The sequence below is a fragment of the Molossus molossus genome, unplaced genomic scaffold (assembly GCF_014108415.1).
Source record: "Molossus molossus isolate mMolMol1 unplaced genomic scaffold, mMolMol1.p scaffold_m16_p_2, whole genome shotgun sequence".
NCBI lineage: Eukaryota > Metazoa > Chordata > Mammalia > Chiroptera > Molossidae > Molossus > Molossus molossus.
In genome coordinates this window covers 137,364,895-137,374,761 of record NW_023425355.1, presented here as the reverse complement: position 1 = coordinate 137,374,761, position 9,867 = coordinate 137,364,895, and the positions used below count along the sequence as shown (strand labels likewise).

The 9,867-nt window shown below is 40.6% G+C and overlaps 1 pseudogene; it reads right to left on the bottom strand.

The window, feature by feature from the left end:
• Window positions 1-554: 554 nt before the first annotated feature.
• LOC118635553 lies at window positions 555-6,153 on the bottom strand (annotated as a pseudogene).
• Between the last annotated feature and the right edge of the window lie 3,714 nt (window positions 6,154-9,867).

The following is a 9,867-nucleotide window of genomic DNA, read 5'->3' as shown; positions in this document are numbered from 1 at the left end:
ACTCTGAGCACTTTAATATTCCTTATTGGTTCCCTTCACCTGCCCGCAAAGTAGTCTCTTGGCTGGAGTCTGTTCATTTGAACCTCTGGGTTGAGTGCTGTTTGTTGTTGGCATTCTCATTCATATAAACATATCAAGAAAAGCAGCAGTAACAATTCAACAACTTTTTTTAAGTGCTTACCATGTGCCAGTTGCTCTGTTAACTCCCTCAAAAGTATTGGCTAAATTAAAGGTTAATTTTGAAAAAAGGTACAACTGTGACTTACATAGAGATGTAAAGTTAACATGCATTGATTGACAAAGACTCTCTCCTTAATCTAACTCTGGTCAGGTTCCTCTAAGCCTTCAAGACCCCAACTTTGGGCTCTGTCCTTGACCTGCTTATTTAAGAATCCCACCGAGTCAGTTTAGCAAAATCCCCCATCCTTGGTATCTAACTTTCCTTGATATCTGATCAAATTTCTCATAACTCTGCCCTTGATATCTTATTTCCCAGGACTTCCTTCAACAAGAATCCTAGCAAGTCTATCAAGTCAGTTTGGCCAGAATCTCCCTCATCCCTGATCTTTTCTTTTAGTAATTTTCTTTCCACTAACTGTACCCCCTTTGGCTATAAATCTCCTCCTGTCCTTGTATTTGGAGTTGAGTCTCATCTCTCTCCCCATCTGCAAAACCTCATTGTAGTAATCCCCCTGAATGAGGTCTGCCTTAAACAAATGTCATGAAAAAGTTTTTAACATGACAAAAACTCTTTCATTAACCAAACTTTAGACAAACTCTTCTGAGTTCTCTTTTTGACTAGGCTTCATCCTCAGGCCTTATATTTGGCCTACTTAGCCCAGTTTCAGCGAGAAAAGTTCTTAATCCGGTTAGTGAGAACCCCTCTCTCCATCCAGTATTTGATCACCCAAGATATCTGATCGAATTCCTCACCCCTCATCTTGGATATCTGATCATCCTGGACTGCCTTCAGCAAGAATCCTATTAACTCCGTTTAGCAAGAATTGTTTTACTCTTGATGTCTCTTACTAGTAATTTACTATCCTCTGACCCCCCGCAGTTTGCTTGTTGGCCATAAATCCCCAGCTGTCTTTGTGGTATTCAGAGTTTAACACTATCTCTCTCTCCTATTGTGAAAGTCTCCACATCTTTTGCAATAGGCCTGAATAAAGTCTTTCTTACCATTTTTACAAGCATCAGAATAATTTTTTCTTTAACAATGTTAAGTATTTAACTCATTAATGAGGGAACTGATAAGATATTACAACCAGTTCAAGAGAGAACCCAAAGAATAGACACATTTATAGATCAGAAATGTTTAAATGGGTATGCAAATGAAAGCAAAATTGCTCTATTCCATAGTCTGGGAAGGAAGTCAATTGAACATCTACTGGACAGAATTTGCGCATTTATAGACACAAATTATTATGATTTTTTTTTTCATCCTCACCTGAGGATATTTTTTAAAAAATTATCTTCAGGTAGAGTGGGAGGGAGAGAAAGATAAACATCGACATGAGAGGGACACTTGGATTGGTTGCCTCCCGCACGACCCCAACCAGGGCCAGGGACGAACCTCCACTGAGGTATATGCCATTGGTCTGAATCGAACCCGTGACTCATTGGTCCACAGGCCGACACTCTACTGCTGAGCCAAACCAACCAGGGCAAGAATTATTTTTGCAAATACAGAGTTGTAAAATGGCTTGAAAGCAATGAAAGACTAGAATCACATATCCTCAAGAAAGGTGTGCTCTACATTACTGCCCATATGCCGAAAGCAGCCCAGTGCCTATTTTTGTAAATAAAATTTTATTGGAACACAGCCGCACACATTTCATCTGTGTTTTTTCTTTAGTTGCTTGATGCTACAGTGGTAGAATTGAGTAGTTGCAGCAGTGGCCATGTAGCCTTCAAAGCCTAAAGTATTTACTACCTGGCCCTTTACAGGAATGTTTCTTGACCTCCCTGCTCCAGACAGTGTGTAGTTTTCCACTGAAGCAATTTTTCCTACAGCTGATTACAAACATACCATTATTAGCCCCATTTTACAAGTATAAAAAGTAAGACCAGTAAGTGCTAGAACCTTAACTCTAATCCAAAGCAGTTTGATTTTATCATTAGTGCTATGATGAGCAAGCAATTTAGCTGACCCTAAGAAAAATATGTCCTGAGACTTAAATACATGCCAAGCATCAGAATATCTTAGAAACTGTTTCACCTTTAATAAAGAAAATGTTGCTCTGGCCGGTTTGGCTCAGCAGTTAGAGCGTCGGCCTGCGGTCCTGAGAGACCCGGTTCGGTTCCGCTAAGGGCACGTACCTCGGTTGCAGTTTGTCCCCGGCCCTGGTTGGTCGTGCAGGTGGCAGCCACTCGATGTGTCCCTTTCACATCGATGTTTCCCTCTCTCTCTCTTCCTCTCTCTCCCTCCCACTCTATCTGTACAAAAAATGGAAAAATGTCCTCGGGTGAGGATAAAAAAAAAAAAAAGAAAGAAAATGTTGTTTTTAAAAAGGTATGTGTGTGTCCATATATTTGGGGGTGGGGAAAGGCAAGAAGAGTGAATGTTTGATAACTACTTAGTCTAATTTTCTTTTATTCCTTGGTGTAAAACTACTTTTACAAAAACAAATGAATTAAATTACAACCCCTTTGTACAAAGCAGGGCACCAGTTGTACATCATTGAACAAGGAATTGAGCCAGAAGCTGAAAATTATTTTAATTTTGTAGTGTTTTCTTTTGAATGTTTGCTTTTTCTGAATCTACCCAGCATCACAGCCCTGTATACTTAGTGCAAGTTAACTTCAGCTGTCACTTTCTTAAATAGTCAACTCCTCCCTCCTCCCCCATTTATTACATTTTCTTCTGTTTTAAAGCTGTTGAAAATGCTAGTCTCTGAAAGGGATTAAGTGGGTTAATTAGCATTAAAAAGCCCCTTTATTTAGTCAGTATTTAAAATCTCTAAATACTGCCTCTGCTATCCACCCCTACCCCCGTTTTGTGAATGGGAAAGTGAGATTAAAAAAACTCGAGCTATAAGAGAGTGTCTGAGACGGAACCCAGCCAGCCCATTCCCCAATCAGATTTGGAAATCGTGTCTTTAGTATCAGGTTGCATGTGAAATCTTTGTCAAACCTTTTTTTGTACACGCTCATAAATAATACTTCCCAGAGTATCACTAATAGTCACAAGACACGGTGGGTGAATTTCAATGACTGAGCTGCTGTGGAGAAAATGAATGAACTGTTAATAGGATCGCTCTCAAATAATAGCTAAATTATTAAACTGTAGTGTGGTGGGTGTCACTTCCTTAGTGTGGCAAATTAGATTTGAAAGTGCCAGTGTGAATGTCTCAGGAATATTACATTGCACAGCCCTTTGGAAGGATTTTAAACGTTTCTATAGCCTTTAGCCTTTTCTCCTTTACCAGAGCTCATGCTTAATTCTATTTTTCATTGGCTTTTATTAGTAGAGGGTGCAGCAGACAGTATATTGGTTTTCTGCCACATCCCTTTGGTATCCACCTCTACACCAAAGGCTCTTTCCTGCAAACACCTACACAGCCTTTTCTAGTCCTAGGAGCATGTGGGACCACATTCAGGGCAAACCTAAAGTGTTGGTAATTAATCCCACCCTGGCTGCCCTCATTTAATGATGGTTATGAGTTGGTAGATAAATACACAGCTGCCTCACTCTTCCATTGGAGTAATGATGAGGTGAGGTAACTCTGGGGTATGGGGCAACAGTGGGCTCTGGGAGTTTCCCAGCAGGACTGAGCTCCAGTGACCCCCAGTGTTTGATAATGTTCTATTTATTGGCTGCCTTTCATTTTTCCCCTACTGTTGTTTCCTAGAATCACTATCCAAAGAAACAACTTTCACTCAAAGCCTTCTCCTAGGTTCTGCTTCTAGGGTAACTCACACCAAGACAGAAAATGATTATGAAGATTTTTCCTCACCAATTATGATGCAGCAAAGGCAACATTTTATAATTCCCTCTCACAGAACAACTTTGCCAAGTCTCTTGCTCTTACCAGATGGCAGCATGTTATCCTGGGAAAGCCACTGGCTGACTTGTGTGATCTTGCTCAAGTTATTTTGCCTCAGTAAACCTCAGTTTCCCCACTTATAAAAGAGGGATAATAATACCTCCCTCCACAATTGTTAAGAAAATTAACTACATAATGTACGTCAACAGCTCAGTACAAAGCTTGGCATATAGTAGCAAACCAATAAATGTCAGTTCTTTGACCTCTGATGCATTGCTCCACAGTCATTACCGATAGAATGTAATGTTCTTGTCCTTGTAGCTTTTGTCATGGGAAAATAAAGCAAATAGATACACAGAGCAAGACTATATCAAGATTCCAAGCTTCATGTGATTTCAAAACAGTAATAAAAATAGCTGTGAGGAAAACCTTATTTGGCTAAAAAATTTTTCCAGTCCATTTGTTAATTATTTTTTTAAAAATTTCTGACATACTAGAACTAAACTGAATTGTATTAGTATTCCACTCATAGTTCTATGACAAACAGAAAATTATAAGCAAAAAACAACCAAAATTAAACAAAATAGGGAAAAGCTTAAAACTAAATATGGAACTCAGCTCTAATAGCTGAATGGAGAAAGGAATTAAAATAATTTAAAAATCCTAAGTGGATGATAAAGTATAAAGAAATGGAAAATTTACAGACTATTTAAAACCTGGAATTGCTGACTATTCAAAAACTATACAGATGGATTAAGGGTGGTGAATAGCTAATAAGGATTATAGATGAATTTGCATTTTTTTTAACTGCTCCCCCTGCCACCCAGTTATGAAAGAAGCCTGAAAGATATTGAATCAGGCTAATGCTGGCAGCAGATCCAATGATGGTAACCTGCTTATTACTAGATCCTTCCCACTGGGTTTGCAGTTTTGATCTGTGTCCTAGACATCTGGTAGATCTTACTGATTTTGGCACCCTAACGCCCCATTATGCAACCAATTAAAATGTTTGGGGTGGCCCTGGCCAGTTTCGCTCAGCAGTTGGAGCATCGGCCCACAGACCAAAGAGTCACAGGTTCAATTCCAGCCAAGGGCATGTACCTCAGTTGTGGTTCCATCCCCGGCCCTGGTCAGATTGTGGGGAAGTCAACTAATCAACATGTCTCTCTCACATTACTGTTTCTCTCCCTCTCCCTCCCACTCTATCTGAAGACAAATGGAGAAATATCCTTGGGTGAGGATTTAAAAAATAAAATAAAATAAAATGCTTGGGGTGGTGAGTTTACAAATAGTCTTAGTGGATGCATCCAAACTCACCACTCACCCAATAGCCTTTCACCTCTGGTGAGTGGATTCAATGTCATTGAACCCAGGGTTGCCATGCATTATAGAAAAATAAGACCTTTGCATTGCTCACAAGGGCAGGTTGGTCAAATGTGGCTGTAGAATGGCATGCTGTCCTTTAATGGTATAGGCCTCCAAAGGGAGTCTTTTCAGGTCTTCAGTCTCTTCAGAATTACCCAAAGTGGTAATTCTCTCAGCATAATTTCAGGTCAGTGTTGAGGCACATGTATGTTGTGGTATGGGGAAAGCTCACACATTGCTGCCTATTCTGTACCTGTCCTGACCACTTGCAAAATGAGCAGAGAGCTGAATGGCCTTCAGGGTCCGGGTGACTCCAACATGACCAGACTGGAATGTTTTTCACACTCAGTGATGAATTTCACATGCCAGTAGTTGTAATGGTCTGTTTAGTTAAGTTGGGAAGCATATGTCCTGCCAGCTGGACCTGAGCCCCTGTACTCTCTTTTCAGATATCCTTGACATCAAAACCACCTTTCCCTCCCAATGAGAAAGCCACACTGATAGCAGGGACCACCAGGCTCAGGGGTGACCAGGGTGTAGTGGCAGCTGTGCTATTGTGCTGATGTCCTTCCATTATGTCCATATTTATAGCAAAAGTTTTAAAGACGGTGTTAGTGGGTCTAGGCAAAATGGTAATTCTCTCAGCATAATTTCCTTCTGAGATGTTGGTATGTGAACCTCTCTCCCCACACAGCATCTTGACTGATCCTCCTTTCTTTCTGATGATACAGTCAACTTTCTTTCCATGCATAAGGAGCTGGATGAAGACATCTCATTCACCTTCAATTATACCCTCCATCTACCTGCATGACCCTTGTCACTTCCCTGCTAATCCCCATTGTTCTTCCTCTGGCCTTCAGCCATTCCTCCTCCCACCCACTCTTCCTTTCTCCTTGAGACTTCAGTTTTTGGCCAAAAACCTGACCGTTCAAAATCCAGCTCTGCTGACATGGTTACAGGTGCCATTATTAAAGGACACACACAAAGCACTAAGCATAAGGGGAAAACAATTGATAGATTTGATTACATTTAAATGAAGAACTTGAAGCAAGCCTTGGAGTGAGAGAAGACATTTGCAACTCCTACACCTAACAAAGGACTTTTACTTAGAATAAAGAACTTCTATAAATTAAGAAAGAAATAGAAACTCAGTAGAGAAATGATCAAAAGGCTTGAACATGAGCTACACAAAAGTAGATATCCAGGATCGTGTGCTCTGCAAGATGCCAATCTTCGCCTGATAGTGCCAGGGGTTAAGCTACAGAGAAAAGAAGAGGTTTGGAAACCCAAGCTCTGGGTGATAACTAGTAAAGCTGGAATATCATCTGTCTTTAGGAGCCTCCCATCACCTCTGATTTTAGCAGCGATATTTGATACAAGCTTGTTAGAAATAATAATTCTCGAGGGCTGGAAAATGGCGGTGGAGTGAATGGAAGCTACACAGACCATCTCCCAGGACCAAACTGGAATTACAACGAAAATAAAGACAAATCGTCAAAAAAAAGGCAGCCGAAAAGCAGCTTGGAGGACCACATAACCAGGGACACTGATTCAATTCTGGTAGGCTTGTGGAGACAGGGGGCCGGGAACCTACTGTTGGCAGTGGCCTCAGCTGGGAGCTGTGCCCTCGGCTGGGAGCAGCGGCGGACTTGGCCTGGAGTGACGGCCATAGCTGGGAGCGGCATCCACGGGTTAAACTCCCAAGGTGCTCCACAGCGCAGAGCTGGGACAGAGGCTAAAATAGCAGCAGCCACTCACCTTGGGCTCCGGAAAAGGGAGGGAAGACTGGACTGAAACTGTGTGGGGACACTCGGGATTTGGAGGGCGCTCAGAGCTTTTTGCTGAGTTGCACCCACGCAGGACTGAGGTCATCTTACTCCTTCCCTGGGCCCTAGAGAGAGGCAGTGGCCCCTTCCTCCGAGATTCAACCCCACCTGGTGGCCATTGAAATGCTAATTGGGTCCCATTAACAACCAGCATCTGCTCCACCCTCGGGAAATCCTCTTACACTGAGCACCTGAGGGAGTTTTTCATTCAACTCAGAAACCAAGGTTCTTCAGGTGACCACTACTAATAGCCTCCAGGCAAAAAGCTAGAGGATAACAGGACCATTCCCTGGGCTAGCAACTCTAACCAGAAAAGTAAGACTTGACAGTGGTGTCTAACGTGGGTCCTCCCTGCATCATCCAAACTCAGGAGAGAGAGCCACAAACAGCAAAACACCAACACCCACAGTGAAAATTTGGCAGGCTCCAAAGCCCACTGTGATAGCCAAAATGGTGAAACACAGAAACAAAAGCCAAATAAAAGAACAAGAGACCTCTACCAAAGATGAGATAAATGAGGTGCAGTTAAGCAAGTTAACAGAACTAGAATTCAGAGCCATGATCTTGAGGAAGCTCAACAGTGTGAGTAAGGACATGAGCACCATGAGAAAAGACACAGAAATGTGGAAAATCAACCAGTTGGAAATTAAAAACCACCAAGAAGAAATGAACAATGACATATCAGAAATACAGAACACATTCGAAGGTCTAAATAGCAGAGTAGAGGAAGCTGAAGACTGGATCAGTGAATTAGAAGATAGGGTAAAAAAAAATCAACCAATCAAAAAACCAAAAGGAAAAAACAATTGAAAAGCAGGAAGACAACTTAACAGAACTGTGGGACAACTGGAAACGTAATAACATTTGCATCATAGGAATCCCCGAAGAAGGAGAAAATGAGCAAGGGTTAGAGAATATATTCAAAGAAATACTGACAGAAAACTTCCCTAATTTGGTGAAGGAAGAAGGCATTCAAGTTCAAGAAGCACAGGGAACCCCAAGTAAGAAGAACCCAAACAGGCCCACACCAAGACACATAGTAATCAAAATGCTAAAAATTATACACAAAGAGAGAATCCTAAAAGCAGCAAGAGATAAGCAACAGGTTACCTACAAAGGAAACCCCATAAGGCTCTCAGCTGACTTCTCAACAGAAAAACTACAGGCCAGAAAGGAATGGCAGGAAGTAATCAAGGTCATGAAAAACAAGAATCTGAATCCAAGACTACTCTACCCAGCAAGGGTATCATTCAAAATAGAAGGTCAAATAAAGAGCTTCCCAGACAAAAAAAGGCTAAGGGAATATATTAGCACCAAAGCAGCACTGCAAGAAATATTAAAATGACTGCTGTAATTAGTAAGAGAAGTAGGAATAAAAATAGAACCACACTAAACAAAAATGGCAATAAATAAACACACATCAATAATCACCTTAAATGTAAATGGATTGAATGCTCCGATAAAAAGACACAGAGTAGCTGATTGGATAAGAAAGCATGACTCATCTATATGTTGTTTACAAGAGACCCACCTCACAACAAAAGACTCACATAGGTTGAGAGTGAAGGGATGGAAAAAAATCTTCCAAGGAAATGGAAAGGAAAAAATAGCTGGGGTAGCAATACTCATATCTGATAAAAGAGATTTCAAAATGAAGGCCATAACTAGAGCCAAAAAAAGGCCACTACATAATATTGAAAGGATCTATCCAACAGGAAGATATAACCTTGATAAACATATATGCACCCATTATAGGAGCACCATAATATATCAAAAATCTTCTAGAAAACTTCGAAGGAGAATTCGATAGCAATACAAATATAGCAGGGGACTTCAACACCCCACTGACATCACTGGATAGATCCTCTAGACAAAAAATTAGCAAAAAAAACAGAGACTCTAAATGAAGCACTAGACCAAATGGATTTAATAGATATTTACAGAGAATTACACCCTAAAACTACAGAATTCACATTCTTCTCAAGTGCACAAGGGGCATTCTCAAAGATAGACCACATGTTAGGACACAAACTAAGTCTCTACAAGTTCAAGAAGATTGAAACCATATCAAGCATCTTCTCAAATCACAATGGCATGAAACTACAAATCAATTGCAACAAGAACATGCAAAGACATTGGAACACATGGAAGCTAAATAACATGTTATTAAACAATGAATGGGTCAATGAGGAGATCGAGGAAGAAATAAAGAACTTCCTGGGAACCAATGAAAATGAACACACAACAACACAAAACCTATGGGATACAGCGAAAGCAGTTCTGAGAGGGAAGTTCATAGCACTACAGGCCTACCTCAAGAAGCAAGAAAAATCTCTAATTGACTACCTAACCTCACAACTTAAAGAATTAGAAAGCAAACAAAAAGAAAACCCTAGAGCAAGTAGAATGAAGGAAATAGTAAAGATGAGAGCAGAAATAAATGACATAGAGACCAAAAGAACAACTCAAAGGATCAATGAAACAAAGAGCTGGTTTTTCGAAAAGATAAAAAAGATTGATGGACCCTTAGCTAGACTCACCAAGAAACAAAGAGAGAGAACCCAAATACACAAAATCAGAAATGAAAGAGGAGAAGTAACAACTGACACCATAGAAATACAAAGGATACAACTACTACGAACAATTATATGGCAACAAATTTGACAATCTAAGCAAAATGGACAACT